Source organism: Hyaena hyaena, unplaced genomic scaffold, assembly GCF_003009895.1.
Source record: "Hyaena hyaena isolate Hyena2069 unplaced genomic scaffold, ASM300989v1 scaffold_97, whole genome shotgun sequence".
Taxonomy (NCBI): Eukaryota; Metazoa; Chordata; class Mammalia; order Carnivora; family Hyaenidae; genus Hyaena; species Hyaena hyaena.
This window is the reverse complement of record NW_024080728.1, coordinates 460,087-476,888: the sequence shown is the minus strand read 5'-3', so window position 1 is coordinate 476,888 and position 16,802 is coordinate 460,087. Positions and strand designations below refer to the sequence as shown.

At 40.2% G+C, this 16,802-nt stretch overlaps 1 protein-coding gene across 2 annotated transcripts in view; it reads left to right on the top strand.

Annotated features, from left to right (window-relative positions):
* Positions 1-8,749: 8,749 nt before the first annotated feature.
* Positions 8,750-16,802, top strand: part of P4HA1 (prolyl 4-hydroxylase subunit alpha 1) — a 74,182-nt gene continuing 66,129 nt past the window's right edge. For both annotated transcript variants that reach the window (XM_039235114.1, XM_039235115.1), the window contains exon 1: positions 8,750-8,867. The gene's annotated coding sequence lies outside the window, so the exon portion shown is untranslated. The remainder of the gene's footprint in view (positions 8,868-16,802) is intronic.

Sequence of the window (16,802 nt, the reverse complement as noted above, 5' to 3'; positions counted from 1 at the left end):
AAAATTCAAATTTAATTTACTTCAACAAAAAGAGAATTTATTAATTTGCATAGCTAAAATATCCAACTATAGTTTGGGTCTCTGATACTTTTACTCAGTTTCAGCTCTGACCTATTTCACGTATTGGCTTTGTTCTCAAGTTGGCTTTCATCATGGTAAAAATAAGGGCTGCCAGAAAATCTTAGGGCTATTTACTTTTTTGTAACTACCTCAGCCATGAAACAAAAGTTTTGGTCTTCACTCTATTTGGATCAATTTAGGCTACAATCTCCATTTTCTGAACCTTTAACCAGACAATTCCTGAGGTCAAAGAACGTCATAAACTGTTTGGGACCTGGGTTAAATGCCCATCCCTAATCATTGTGACAAGATAGATTGTCACTTTACTGATATGAATCCGGCTTATCCGGATAAGGGACTTCCTCTTATTTTGGAGTAATTGAGTTTCTTGGATGTGAAGTTAGAGTTTATTATTTTTGGAATGTACCTTGTTATTATTTCTGCAGATATTTCTAAAGGTTCATTTTTCTTTCTCTTCTCCTTTATGGAACTCCAGCTAAAATATGTAAGATTTTTGATACTGTCCCACAGCCAATTTTGTTGTTATGATATTTGGTTTTTGCTTTTTTCCTCTTTGTATACTGGCATCCCCTACTTTTCAAAAGTTTGCATAACACCACTTGGCTTTTTACGAAAGACCTACATCAGTACCTGTTTTTGCTAACTGAAAGAAATCAGAAGAGGATTTTCACTTTTACCAAAGAAGACAAAAAGCAAAAATAGCGTTCAGTGTTTGTATTGTGGTAAGCTATTATGAGACAGTGTGTACCTCGAGCAGAGAGAGCGGCACTACCAAGAAGCTTGGTAATGCTTGTAATTCCTCAGGAATTACAATCAGCATCCAGCATCAAGCCACCATACCTTTGCACCATGACTTGAGCATCTGTTCTTTATCTTGATTTATTTTGTGTATCTGTTAGCAAGATGTGTTCTAAGGTGGCAGAAAAGCCTAAAAGAGGTTATTTTTGGGGTCTGGGAATGCTAAAAAAATTTCCATACAAATTAATGGTAATTGCTTCTTCACTTTATGGCATTTCAGCTTAGGGAGGATTTCATAGAAATGCTGTATTTTCAGATAGCTGGTAAAAACGGTATTGGTTTGGATAACTTGATCTTCTTTTCTCAGCTGTGTTGACTACACTGATAAGTGCATCAGAAGAATTATTCATCTCTGAATATTATGGGATTATTTCCCCCTAGAACTTTCCTTTGACTCTTATAATTTTCACCTATCTACTAAAATTCCATTTTTTCATGCCTCTTGTCCACTTTTTTTCACTAGTTTGATGTCCTTATCTGATAGTTCAAACATCTGGCTCGTATCAGTCCATTTCTGTTGACTGCTTTATTTCTTGACAATGAGATTTTTGTTTGTGTCTCTCATGCTTTACTGATGAATGCTGGACATTGTGTGTGGAACAGTATTATTTTTTGGTAAGTAGTGTCCACACTTGACGATGAACACATACATCTCTTCTGTCAGGTTGTTAATGGAGGGGGTTCCAGCAGTCTTGTTAGAAGTTGAGCTGATCTTCATACATCACAGACTTCAGTATATGTGCTGCCGAAGCGAGCACGCATACATCACAGACTTCAATTTCACTTAGCACAAAGGTGCTGTTTCCTTGTGCTTTGCATGGGGGCTGGTATACCGGAGAGTTTTTCTCAGTGTTTCTGCTTCCCCCTGGGCTTTCAATTGACCCTGCATTTTTAAGCCATAGAAGGGCTCTCTCTCTCCACACTCAGCATTAGGCTGGGTTTGTGATGGAGATTTTCTTTTTTTTTTTTTTTTAATATTTTTATTTATTTCTAGGAGAGAGAGAGAGAGAGACAGCGTGAGCAGGGGAGGGTCAGAGAGAGAGGGAGACACAGACTCTGAAATAGGCTCCAGGCTCTGAGCTGGCAGTCAGCACAGAGCTCGACGCGGGGCTCAAACCCACGAACCGCGAGATCATGACCTAAGTGAAAGTCGGACGCTTAACCGACTAAGCCACCCAGGCACCCCTTGATGGAGATTTTCTGTGTCCTAGTTTAGCCTCAGTCTTAGGAAAGTTCTGTGTGCTTGAGCCATGTGGGATGGGACTTCTTCAGTTTCCTCTCTGTGGCAGCCAACACAGCCTCTTATTTGTGGTTGGTCTTGGGCAAGAGTTTCCTGCTCCTCCTTCAGCAATAGTGGACCTCAGCTTGTTATCAGTATAGGATCCAGGGTCTAAGAGTTTCCTGTCACCCCCCCCCTCCCCAAAGATAAAGGGCTTTCCTTCTATACTTCCCCTATCCACAAGGGATCTTTGTCTGTGCCCTGGTGGCCAAAGTGTTAGCTACTCCTTACCCAGTGGCTTATGGTTTTTGCTTCATATTATAGAAGCATCTGAGGAAAAAGGGTCTGGGAGGCCAATTCTTAGCAGCTGCCAATTACCTCCTTTATCTGCAACATTTGGGGTTCTTTACCATCTTCTGTCCTGACCCTAATCGTTCATCTGAGCACCACTAAGCTTGTGGGAAAAACTTGTAAGTGCAATCTTCCTTTGTGTCTGAAGCTCCCAACTGACATACTAGCCTACACATGACCTTTAACAATTTGTTAAAATTTTTGTTGGGTTATTTCTTACTCTGACAAAGGCCTAAACTGTGTGGCCCATTTCTCTCTGGAACTCATGTTACTTAGTTGCCTTGCAGCCTCAGCTGTCTGGTATGCTCGAGAAAATATATGATTTTGCAGATTATCTGGCTTTCTTGCTTTCTTTTTTTTTTTTTGTCATTGTAAAAGTGGGAGTAAAATCCTTTGCACTTGTGTACATCCTAAGTAGAAGTAGAAGTCACACCTAAACTGAAATGCTGGGCAATTTGGAAAGTCTTAATAAGGTTGGCAAAGCAGAGGATGAATTCTAGGTAGTCAGTACACAGTATCCATTTCAGGTATAAATATAATCAATAAACATCATTCTGGTAATAAGTTTTATAAAGGAAAAGTTTGACTTTGTTTAGGCAGTATACAGGTTTAGACTGACTAATGCTGAAGTTATTAAGTTTTAGTGAGTTACCATAACAGAAGTTTGTTTTTCATTCAAGCTCCATATCCAGTGGAGACCGTCAAGGCAGTGGAGAGTCTGAGGTTTCATTTATTGTAGGAACTCAGAGACCTCAGCAGATAAAGGCTTCATCTTGATATGGGCTTCCATGGTAACTGCAATACTCAGAAGGGACCATGATGAAACACATTTTGACTTTCAAACATGTCACTTTCATTGGCCAAAGCAAATTGGTTGGCCACAACAAACTTTAACGAAGGTGAAGAAGGGCAGAACTTTCTGTCTGGTAAAAGTCCTAGAAATATTTGGTGAACAGTGCTAACGGATACCATAGGAAGTAGCCTTGCCTCGCCAACCAACAGTAGAAAATATGTGTAGTTAATGTGCAGTTGATTCAAGTTTAACAGAATTAAATCTAAAGAAATCCTGGATTAATTTTAAATTAGAACTGCAAGTAGATACAAAGAAGTTTAATTTTTATATAAGTTGTTATTATGATATGGAAATCTGCTTAATATTGACAAAATATTAATGGGCAGAGTAAGTTTGAAAACTGTCATGGCCCCTGTCATATCAAATCCAATCAAGATTCAAAATCAAACTCTTCAGCTGCTCTGCAAATTCAGCTCACTTTCCCAACTTCCTTATTTTGGTTATTGATACCATTATTCTGCCAGCTTTCCAAACTAGAGACCATGGCACATTTTTTGTGTAACTAATATGCCCTGCTGTACCAGCTTGAGGGTATGCCTTTTACCAATAAAATTGAAGGTCTTAATGCTTCTGTCCTACTTGCTGAGAGGTCTTTCTTTCTCTCTAGAGTCCTCTTCCTCAGATAATTCCCATGATTTCAAGAATGCTTATCCTGTGTAAGGGGTCAGCCCTAATTTACTACATTCATTTCTAGGCCAGAACATTAGGAAATTTGCTCAGACCCTTGAGAAATGTCGTCTTCAGATGTTTCAGTCATGGTCATATAAGTGAATGTATCAGTTTCCTTTTTTTTCTGTGATAAATTACCACCAACTTGACAGCTTAAATAATACAAATTTATTATCTTACAATTCTGTAGGTTAGAAGTTTTCCATAGGTCTCATTGGGTTAAAATCAGAAGTATTGGCAGGGCTGTGTTCTTTCTGGAGGCTATAGGGAAGAATCTGTTTCCTTGCCTTTGCCAGTTTCTAAGGCCCTCCCACATTCCTTGGCTCATAGCCCCTTCTCTCCATCTTCCAATCAGCAATGTAGCAAATATCTCACTTTGCTTCCATCCTCACAGCTCTTTCTCTGATCACAGCTTTAATGAATCATTTAATTAAGTTTGGCTTACCTGGATAATACAGACTACTCTCACCACATCAAGGTCCTTAATCAAATTACATCTGCAAAGTTCTTTTGCCACGTAAAGTAACATAGTCACAGGTGTAAGGGAGTAGTATGTGGACATCTTTGAGGGGCCATTATTCTGCCTGCGACAGTGAGCATCCCTATTGAGGCCACATGATATATAGTTGGTTTAGCTTCCCCGCTGCAGCCACTTTCCTCAATGCCACACTGACAGGATGTTAGTGACTGGAATGGTTTCGAGTTTCAGCTGCATTCATCTCGTGAGTTTCATGTTCCTACTCACGATTAAACAGAATGTCCCTGTCACTCCTCATCCCAAGTCCCATCCCCATGTCCAGTGACATGGAAAGCTCATATTCTTACATTGCATTTTTCCTTTGTGAAAGTCAATAGCATAAATATTACCCCACTATTTAAAATACTTCAGGGGCATCTGGGTGGCTTAGTCAGTTAAGCATCTGACTCTGGGTTTTGGCTCAGGTAATGATCTCATGGTTATGGGATTGAGCACGGTAGGTGCTGAGTGTGAAGCCTGCTTGGGATTGTCTCTCTCCCCCTCTCTCTCTTGCCCTTCCTCGCTTATGCCCTCTCTCTCTTTTTCAAAATAAAAAACTAAAATTTAAAAAGTAAAATATTTCATGCTTTCCATTGTACTTGTTACAGTACTAGACAGGCCTTTCATAATCTAGCCTTTGCATACCAGTCACCCTGGATTCTCCCTTGCTTATGGAACTACAAGCACACTGAATTTCTTTCAGCGTCTCAACTGCATCAAGTTTTTTCCTGTCACATGTTCCTCACACAGGCTATTCTCTCTTTAGAATCTAGCTCTTGTTCACACACTTCATCTGGCCAACTCAGGTCTCAGTTTATATGTCACTTCTACAGTGACACTTTCCCTGTGTTATTTATCTAAATTATGTCCCTACTGTTATTCTTTTCCATAGCACCTTATTTTATTTTATTATAATTAATATGTATGTATATATGTACTTATTTACTGTATTGTTGGTTTCCTTCAAAGGACTCCAGGTTATATGACAGCAGGAATCATATATCACTCTGTCCAATAAGATTATAAACTCTTTAAGAAACTGTCTAATTAAAGTTTGATCTTCCACAGCCCAGTAGGCAGTGTCTTGGACACCGTTGGTAGGCGTTCCATAAATATTTATTCAATGAATCTTGGACCACTAATCTAGATTCCTTGTTCTTTCTCTTCTATTTCACATAGCATAATATTCTAAAATATTACTTCTATCATCTTAATCCCCTGCTGGAAAACCTACCCACAATTACCTATTTTATCAAATTCAACTTTATTATTTCTCAAGTAAAGTATGTAGTATTTTATAATTCTCACAACACAACTCAATACTTACCTACTCTCTCAAATGATTTCTAATTGTTTCTTATGTGTGAATGCAATTGGATTAAAATTGCCTTCGACAAGGCATCCAGGTTGTTTGAGTGATTCTTGATTTTGGCTTGGCATGATCTCAGAGTTGTGGAATCATCCCTGCGTCAGGCTCTCTCCCTCTGTCTCTGTCCCTCTCCCCTGCTCATGTGCTCTTTCTCTCTAAAAACCAAAAACAAGGGGCACCTGGGTGGCTTAGTCGATTAAGCGATTAAGCGTCGGACTTTGGCGCAGGTCATGATCTCATGGTTTGTGTGTTTGAGCCCTGTGTCTGGCTCTGTGCTGACAGCTTGGAGCATGCTCCAGATTGTTTTCCTTTCTCTCTGCCCCTCCCCTGCTCATGCTGTTTCTGTTTCTCAAAAAAATGAATAAACACGTTAAAAAAGAAAAATTTTGGGGCACCTGGGTAGCTCAGTCGGTTGAGCGGCCGACTTCGGCTCAGGTCATGATCTCGCGGTCTGTGGGTTCAAGCCCCGCACCGGGCTCTGTGCTGACAGCTCAGAGCCTGGAGCCTGTTTCAGATTATGTGTCTCTCTCTCTCTCTCTGCCCCTCCCCAGCTCGTGTTCTGTCTTTCTCTGTCTCAAAAATAAATAAAAACGTTAAAAAAATTTTAAAAATATATATTTTACACATCCAGGAGCCCCTGACTGGGTCCGTTGGTAGAGCATGTGACTCTTGATCTTGAGGTTGTGACTTTGAGCCCCACATTGGGGGGTAGAGACTACTTTACAAACATTTTTATGCACCCAATTAGAAGAATCTCCCACAGATTAGCTTTAGGCTCCCTAAGTTTCAACTTTGTTTCTGCTTCACTATACATATATTTTAGACGGTAAAACATAGGACACATTCAAATAGCTATGTTTGTCCCTGCACCTTTGTTTTACAATGATGGGTGGGCTGGCACAATGGGTGGTAGTATTCTTGGATGCCATTCCTACACTGGGACAGCTGGCAATATTTTAACTATGCATAGAAGTGACTGTGAGTTACAAAAATATATCCCGCTAAACTCAAACCAAATGTATTCTAACTCAACTTCCTTGAACTAAATTTAAAAAATGCCTGCTAGCCACTCTTACACCACTGGACAAGGGGAAGTGTGACAGAGGAGAAATCTGTGAAGAAAGAGTTTGCAGTCTAAAGATTGCAGTTAAAATTTTTGTGAACTGTGTGCATACACTGCTAGGGCCCCTTCCAGGGCCTTAGAAAAGGCATATGAGGATGAAGTCCCTCAAAGTTGCAGTTTTCTTAGCTTCACAGTAAATCTGCCTCAGGGTCTGGGGCTATTTTATTTATAGGGTGGATTGTCAATTTTTCAGTCAGCTTATACAGGGCCAGCGGACATGTTGATTACACCTCCATTTGAGGTAAAGATTTGCCTCCTGTGTCAAAGGACTCTGCTATTTGTTTAGACTAGAAGTTCTCAAACTCTTTGATCTCATGACCATTTCACTCCTAAAAAGTACTGAGGACTCCAAAAAGCTATTATGAGAATATCTATCAACATTAATGGTATTAGGAGTTAAAACATATAATATATTTATTAATTCATTTAAAAACAAAAAACAATCTGTTGCATGTTAGCATAAATAACATTTTTTAATGAAATATAACTATTCTTTCAAAGCAAAAAGCATTTAGTGAGAAGAGCAGCATTATTTTACATTTCTGCAAATCTCCATAATGTCTGGCTTAGTAGAATTCTCCTGCATCCAATCTGTTGCAATACCACCTAACATGTAGACTCCGGAAAAGCCCAGTCTTAGTATGAAATAATTTTGTCCTTGAAGAGCCCCTAACTACACTTTGAGAACCTCTGAGTTAGACATCATTATATCCACTTTCTGGTTGCCTAGAGCTTCCAAAGTACCTGCTCTCTGTATATAATTAACCCCACCTCCTAAGTAAGAGTCGAATTGTTAATTTTTGCTGTGTTTTTTGGCATACATGGAAGACTTTAGAAACAATTTTTAATGAATCTCAAATCTTAGTCATTCTTTTTTACTGGCAAGGGTCAAAGTATCTCCTTCATTATCTGCTCCCTGATAGCAAGACTTTCTTCTTTTAGGAATATAATGGTCAAGGCAAATGTTAGACTAAGACCAAAAACAATACTGGGTGCCTTATAGGGTGTAACAACACCATCTAGTATTTACCCAGTCCTTTCTGCGTGCTAGGAATGTACTAAGTGCTTTGCATACATTATCTCATCTAATTCTCACAGTAATCCTATGGGATACCTACCATCATTCCCATTTTGCAGACAAAGAAACTGAAAGACGGGAACTGAACCCCAACAATCTGTCTCCAGTGCCCGTAGTCCATTATCTACTGATCAAGTATAAAGGTAGCAGATAAAGTGAGATTCGTATCAAATGACAGAGGAGGTGAGAAAGGGAGGTTAGTAAAGCAAAAAGCCTCAGGGCCAAGACAGCAGAAATACCAAGAGAGGATGCACTGTATTATTTTCCACCCGAGGCTTCTTTTTTGCTTCATTTTCTACGCTCCCATGTCCCTCTTCTCATATTTAAGTTATCTCATTGCTGGTGGTTTCGACGCCCAGGCCTGAGGCTGATCTTGAAATTAAGGCGTTAAACAACCTGAAGAACAGTAGCGAGGCAAATCCGAGGTAACGAAGGTGACGGTGGCGTGGCGAGAATACTGCGCAGGCGCCTCACAGCCCCAGGCCGGCCCGTCATCCCCCTCCCGCCTAGGACTCCGGGGCTGGCGGGAGGACGGGTGTGGGCGGCGGGTGCGGACCGGAGGGAGACGCGGGCTGGGCGCCTGCGCAGTCTCCGGGGCGCTGGTGTGATCGAGCTCACGTAGCGAGGGCTGCAGTCGCCTCCTCCCTAGCGCTGCCGTCGCAGCCTAGAGGTTATAAAAGGGCTAACTGGCTCCCTCTGCTGCCCAGTCGCGCCGCCAGCGGGCTGAGGGGAAGGAGCAGGTATCGGGCCCGAGAGCAGGCTACAGGGGAAACTGAAGAACGCGCCGCTCCTCCCGCCCCACTTCCCAGGTGAGACGCTTCTCCGACCCCGGGGACTGTGGCTTCGGCCCTAGGACCGTCATGGCCCTTCTCGGAAGGCTGTGGCGGTTCGGCCCTTGCCCTCTCTGGTGGGATGGCTTGGGAGCGGAGGGTTCTTCAGTTTACCACAGTGGCCTTAATACCTTCATTTCTGGAGACTCGGCCTCGCGCCCCCTGACTGCCCCAGAAGCCCCTCTGCCCTTCGCCGTGCTCCCCTTCCCGCCTCCTGCCTGGTCGGCGCCCCCGACCGTTGGGGCTGCGGCAGCCTCCGTCTCCGCCCTGGGGACCAGGACTTTCTTGAATATTCCTTCCTTCCCGGGCAGGGCTCACCCTGTTGATTTTTCCGAGCTCCTCTCATACCTGGTCCTCCCTACAAAAGCTGGGGGGAACGCGAGGGCGGGGCGTGGGTTTCTGGCCTCCACCGCGGCAGATGGTTAGCATGTGGCGGGGTGGAGAGCGGATTTTAAAGCTTAGAGCCGGAGCTGAAGCACTCGCGGCATTTCTACCCTATCGAAAAGTCTTCGGGTCTGGGAAGCGGACCCAGCTGAAGTTCAGACTCGACTCATCTGTTGCGCGCAGCGACGCTGCTGGAGTAGCTAGATGCAGCCCGGGGCGCCGAGTTTCGGGCTGCTCCGTGGAGGAGGGTGGCTGTCAGATCACCCGGTCTTCGGGGAAGCTGCTCTTCCTTCCTTCTTCCTCCACGATTTTTTTTAAAGGCACATGAGCTACCCACTCCGCACTTTGTTTCTCTCAGCAGAGTTCGCTGCTTCTAAAAGTCCACATCAGTAAAACGAGTTTCATGGTTGTGTGGGAACATTGAGTTGGATTGCACGAATGGTCCTCCAGATCTATGTTTTAAAGGGGGAGGGAGGGAATGGTACCATCTCGCCTGTTTCTAGGAGACTGTTTCTCCCAAATAACCGAATGTATTAAGTACAATTCAGTTTTAGACACAAACATGCGTCCCGGGCAGTGAAGACTCGGAATTTTGCACTGTTTGCTTTAAGAAACAGATGAAGAAGAAGCTAGCTCTCCTTTTAGGAATTGATCTGAAAGGCCACAGAGGCTTGCCAATTTCAACTTAACTGTTTCTGGTTTCTGCGAGAGCTGTGGCTCCTGGACTTTCCCTTGGAATGCACTCACTCCAAAGGGATGAAACAGCCACTACGTGAGTGGGGGAGGGGAAAAGACGTGGCAGCAGTGTTCTTTCATCGTTTTTGCTCATTAAAGAAAAAGTTTCTGGGAAGAAACGTGTTTCCACTTTTAGGTTTAGGTGTGTGAATAGCCTTATGAATGAGACTAGTCTTCTGAAATAATCAGACGAAATAGCAGGGACACTGGAATTTAATTTATCAAACATTTTAAAGGGATTTTTCTGGTCAAGTCTCTGTGGAGAAAATGAATACATACCTTAAGCAGGAAATATTCAATAAGCTGAAAGTGAACAGCCATTAATATGGTTTGCCTTCATTGAAAGTTTAAATGGACATTTTTTCTTTACCTTTGGCTTTTAGCCTGTGAATATAATTTCAGAATCTTAAGAACCTCAAATTTTTCCTTTTCCTTTCCGTGGGAAGCACAGGTTTTATCACTTACCTTTACAACCCATGTCAGTTTTGGTTTGAAACGTTATGCCTTAAGTCCTGCCAGTATTTTAGATAGCTGATGGCAAATGCTCTTTATAGATTTAACAGAATAGGAAGAGGACTACTTTGTCTCCTTTTAGGTGGGTTATGCTGTTTCCTTTGAGATCTTAGAATGAATTTTATTTTGAAGTACTTAAAACCAGGACTTTGGTAAGTGGATGATTACATTGGCCATTTTGTGTCTTGCTAACTAAGGTAGTAAAACAGATAAAAGAAATATATGTAACTTTTAATTACTGTAGGACACTTTAGACAGTGCAAAAGACTATTGAAAAAAGAAAGCTTTCCTATCCTAGGTGGTCCAGGTTGTTGCAGGTGAATCTTGGCTTTTTGATGAAGAGATATTAACCTTTTCTAATACTGCATAGTGGGCAAGCAGTATCTTTCATAAGGTGATTAAGTCCAAACTCCTGCTTTTATTCCAGAAATGCAGCAAGAGTTATTCCAGGGACCCAGTGGTAAAGCTGGGAGCCTTTTTTCTGTGGAAGGAATGCCTTAATTTATTTAGTAATTAGTTATCAACTGAGATATACTTACTGCTCTTAGATTTGAAAAGTGTACCCTATGAGATACATAGTAACAATTCTCAACTTATTTTAAGAGAATCTGACAGAAGGTAAGGATCCTGGGTAAAATGCAAGTGCACACATCTGCATGGAGTATTATATACCATTTACAGATACTCCCCTCTCCCAACCCCACACATCTGTAAACTATCATAAGAATAAATAAAGTTAATCTTCTAGTATATGTAGGTATCTTGAGGCAGTATTCTTGAATATTTATGAAAATGGAACTGAGCTTCTAAGCCTGAGTGGACTTGAGTATATAGAAGACAATAATAAACTTTTTCTGAAAGGGCTTTAACAAAAGTTAATAGTTTGGTGGGAGAATTGCTAAGTTGCTAAATTGTCTAGGCAATCACATATGACATTACCCTCCCCCTGCCGCCAGCTGCCCCTTCTGTTGTAATATCTCCTTGGTTCTATTCTTTTTTTTTTTTTTTTTAATATTTTTATTTATTACTAGGAGAGAGAGAGAGAGACAGCGTGAGCAGGGGAGGGTCAGAGAGAGAGGGAGATACAGACTCTGAAACAGGCCCCAGGCTCTGAGCTGGCAGTCAGCACAGAGCCCGACGTGGGGCTCGAACCCACTAACTGCGAGATCATGACCTAAGCAAAAGTCGGACGCTTAACCGACTAAGCCACCCAGGCGCCCCTCCTTGGTTCTATTCTGAAAGTGGAAAATCCTTGAATGTAAACAGAAATAAATCGCATAGGCTCTTGGCATTAAACCAGTCTTCTTACAGTGAGAACTTAAATCTTATAATTAAATCATAATGTGTGTGTGTGTGTGTGTGTGTGTGTGTGTGTGTGTATACAATATATGGATATGTAAGGGACAAGCCAAATAAAGTGTGTATGTATATTTGTGAAACTAGTTAAGCTTCGTTCATGTTTCTTTCTTTTTTTAATGTTTTTTATTTATTTCTGAGAGAGAGAGAGACAGCATGATCAGGGGAGGGTCAGAGAGAGGGAGACACAGAATCCGAAACAGGCTCCAGGCTCTGAGCTAGCTTAGCTATCAGCACAGAGCCCGACGCGGGGCTTGAACCCACTAACTGTGAGATCATGACCTGAGCCGAAGTTGGATGCTTAACCGACTGAGCCACCCAGGCACCCCTAAAGCTTCGTTCATGTTTCTACTCAGTGAAATTTATTTGTATAAATTGAAGCTATCTTCTCATTAGTTTTTCTCTGGCTGAATATTCTGCCTTAATAAAAACTAGAAATTCAAAAGTCTTCATTAAGATCACTCCAGCAGGGCGAGGATGTGGAGAAACGGGCACCCTCCTACACTGTTGGTGGGAATGTAAACTGAGACAGCCCCTCTGGAAAACAGTGTGGGGGTTCCTCAGGAAACTAACAATAGAACTCCCCTATGACCCAGCAATAGCACTGCTAGGAATTTACCCAAGGGATACAGAAATGCTGATGCATAGGAGCACATGCACCCCAATGTTCATAGCAGCACTCTCCACAATAGCTAAAACATGGAAAGAGCCTAAGTGTCCATCAACAGATGAATGGATCAAGAAGATGTGGTTTATCTATACCATGGAATACTACATGGCAATGAGAAACAATGAAATCTGGCCATGTGTAGCAACATGGATGGACCTTGAGGGTGTTATGCTGAGCGAAATAAGTCAGGCAGAGAAGGACAAATATCACATGTTTGCACATATAGGAGGATTAGGAGGAACTTGACGGAGGACCATGGGGGAGAAGAAGGGGGGAAATGGTGGGGGAAAGGGAGAGAGGCAAACCATGAGAGACTCTTGAATGCTGACAAAAACTGAGGACTGATGGATGGGGGGGGCGTGGGCATGGAGGAGGGCACTCGTGGGGATGAGCACTGGGTGTTATATGGAAACTAATTTGACAATAAACTATTTGTAATAAATAAATAAATAAAATGAGTTTCAATGCATTCTTGATGCAAAAAAAAAAAAAAGATCACTCCAGCAGTGGGGTGCCCCGGTGGCTGAATTGGTTAAGCGTCAGACCCTTGATTTCAGCTCAGATCATGGTCTCATGGTTCGTGAGTTTGAGCCCTGCATTGGGCTCTCTGCTGACAGTGCAGAGCCTGCTTGGGATTCTCTCTCTCTCCCCTCCTCTCTGTCTGTCCCTCCCCAACTCATGCTCTCTCTCATAATAAATAAATAAACTAAAAAAAAAAAAGATTACTCCAGCAAATTTTGAACTTGGTATAATGAAAAACATTCCTTTTCATGATGTTGCTCTGGATGATCAGTTTGACTGAGTATATTTGGTTGGACATTGACAAGAATACAGTATAGGATTCATGCTTCTTACATAGTGTCATCTGTGAATGCATACTATCTTAGACTTATGCCTCTTCTTGCTTAGTATTTCATATAAATATGTCCATGTTTTGGTGGTTTGCCTGTTTTTCATTTAAATAGCAATGTTATAATATGTTAATATACTCAGCCTTTCTTTGTTGGGTATTTGAACTGTTTCTCCATTAAAAGTAGTGCAAAGAGAAGGCTGTTAACTAGTGGTTTATTTTATAATATACCTGTATCGCTACAGTAACCTTTAACCAGTTTTCTTTCTTTGTGCATTTTATTTTTCCTTAAGAAAAGAAATACATGACAGTAAAACCCTGTATCACTAATTTTCCTTTCCCCTAAAAGAATTTTTTAGGGACACTGGACTAGGCTCTAAAAAGATTTTTTTAATCTACTTGATAACAATGAACATACTTTGTATTTTTTAAAGTGTTGTTTCATATATTATATAATTTGATCCTTAAAATAATTCTGTGGATAGTTTTATATCATCCTCATTTTTACAAATGAAGAAACTGAAGCTCAGAGAAGTCAAGTAATTTGCCCAAGAATACAGTAACTGTCAGCACTAAAACTTGGACCCAGGTTATCTGTTTTCTTATTCACATTACTTCATTCTTGATGATTGATCAGATTGAGTTTGAGGAAATGGAATGGAAAAACATCAATTTAATTCTATATTACCAATGTGTTATAAATGTTTTCAATATCCAGAGTTGAAATAAGGTAGGTTCCTGGTTATTACTAAAATAATCATTCCACTCAATTCAATGTTAAAAGCATTTATAATGTGACTGGTAGCCTATGGGAGAATCAAAAGAATGATGAAAAATGGTTTGTAGGAGAAATAAGACAGGAAAGTTACATGCTATACAAGCATAGTTCTAACTTTTTACTTGATGTTAAATATGAGTATGTGTTGAATGGAAATCCGTATCTAGATTCACATTCCTGCAACTATGAATTTATCTCTCCCTATTCTAGTATATGTGGTTTTATTTCATATATATTTTTCCGAACTTGACAGCTTTGGATCTGGCATCAGAAGAAAAGGGGGAATTGAAGGCTAGAATGAGTAGAGGGAAAGAAAGATGGAATTTGCCCTAAAATTTATATAAATTCCTGGGCAGGGAGCTACCCATTGTCCGTTAGGAGATATGAGGAGCCCAAATAAAAAATTTTTTTGCATATGAATATCTAACTATTATAGACTACTTTTGCTTTATTGAGTTGCCTTTATGCCTTTGTCAAAAACAAACAGACCATTTTCTGTTTGGGATTCTCTATTTTGCTCCACTGATCTACATGTTTCATTGAAAATTCTGTTTTTGGAATATTTTGTCATCACCTCATATTTGTTATTTAAGTTTAAAAATTCTAAAATGTAAATATCTAAGTTTTACTTTTCACTTGTATCCTTAGGGTGGTGTAGACAATAACATTGTCTTGTTAGAACTTCCTTTGTAAATAAAAAATAAATGAAATTTGTTTTGGAGCAAAAGGGATTGATAATGGTATCATGTCAACTAGTAGTGCTGGGGAGTTGAATATTTGGATTTTGCTAACTCTGTCCAGGATTTGAATTTGTGCTACTTTGACTTTTTTAGCTCACTTATTTACTTACAGAAATAGAGATATTCTATTAAATGTTTATTTAAAAATGCAGAAGTTGAGTAAAGATAATTGTGATTCCACTGCTCAGTTAACATTTTTTAAATTACTGTGTGAAGTTTTAATGTGTGTGTGTATAAAATATTTAAATTCAGAGATTAGACTTTAACACTTTTCCACATACATATTTACCACTCTCCAAAGTAGAAAACAAGCCTAGTTTTAAGAGTTTGAATCTCTAAAGGATTGCTGCTTTTTATATTGCTGGTTTTTTAATACCCTAACCATTATTTATTGATATTTTTGTTATTAAATACACACAGTTTCATTAATATAAATCAATTTATCTAGCCAAGAGAAGATGCTACAAGGTCTTTTTTAAAATGAGAAATATAGGGGCGCCTGGGTGGCTTAGTCGGTTAAGCGTCCGACTTTCGCTTAGGTCATGATCTCGCGGTTCGTGGGTTCGTGCCCCGCGTCGGGCTCTGTGCTGACTGCCAGCTCAGAGCCTGGAGCCTCTTTCGGTCTGTGACTCCCTCTCTCTCTGACCCTCCCCTGCTCACGCTGTCTCTCTCTCCTAGAAATAAATAAAACATAAAAAAAAAAAAAATTTTTTTAAATGAGAAATATATAGACTATGTTAATATTTGGAAATACCAGCATTTATAAGCTACAAATAAAGCATGCATAATTTAATGGTTAGTCCTTTTCCTTTTTCCCTTCCACTGCCTCTGTCCACTTACTTCTCCTACTCAGATTCTTAAATTATAAAAGCATCTGTATGCCAGTAGACTTGGCTACCTGTTCCTTCTCACAGTCTTAGCCCAGGATTGAGGTTTCCTGGGCTTCCCACCATTTGCCAAGTCTTTTCTTTTTCTACATCCCTTGAAACACCTTTGGCAACAAATCCATCTATTCTTAAGTTCTTGCCTCACATCCAAAAGTAACATTTCTTAAGTGTCTTCTATGTGTTAAGTATCCTCCTAGGCACTTCTATCTAAATTTACTCGTGTTTTTTTTTTTTTAATTACTTGCTGATGATCAAATTTGACCTCATGTTTTGATACCTTTTTGGCTTATTTGGCTTTCTGTTAAGCAGACCACCAAATAAAGGTGGACATTACTGATGAATCTTACTAGTTTGGGGGTTTTTTAAATCATGTATGGTAAATTTATTTATATTCTGTATTCTGGGCACAAGAATCCTGACCTTTTTTCCTACATTGGAAAATGTATCCATTTTTAACTGAAGCATTTGAAATAATTGAGGGGTGTATTATACAGTTTAAAAGTCAGTGAAGAATAGCACCATTTTAATAATAGAAAGATTGATTTCTTTCTCACATCTCCATCAGCCTATATTTATTTGTAAAATGTTTCTGGTTTAGAGGAACTTGGCTTTTTTAGTTGAAATAGAAACTTTAAACATTGAGTTTAAGTTCAGTTTTCTTTTAACTGGTAAAATATTTTATTCACTTTTATGTGTTTAGACCCTTTTTTTTTTTTTTTTAATATTTTATTTGGGGCGCCTGGGTGGCTTAGTCGGTTAAGCGTCCGACTTTCGCTTAGGTCATGATCTCGCGGTTCATGGGTTCGGGCCCCGCGTCGGGCTCTGTGCTGACTGCCAGCTCAGAGCCTGGAGCCTGTTTCAGTCTGTGACTCCCTCTCTCTCTGACCCTCCCCTGCTCACGCTGTCTCTCTCTCCTGGAAATAAATAAAACATTTAAAAATAAAAATAAAAATTAAAATTAAAATATTTTATTTATTTCTAGGAGAGAGAGAGATAGCGTG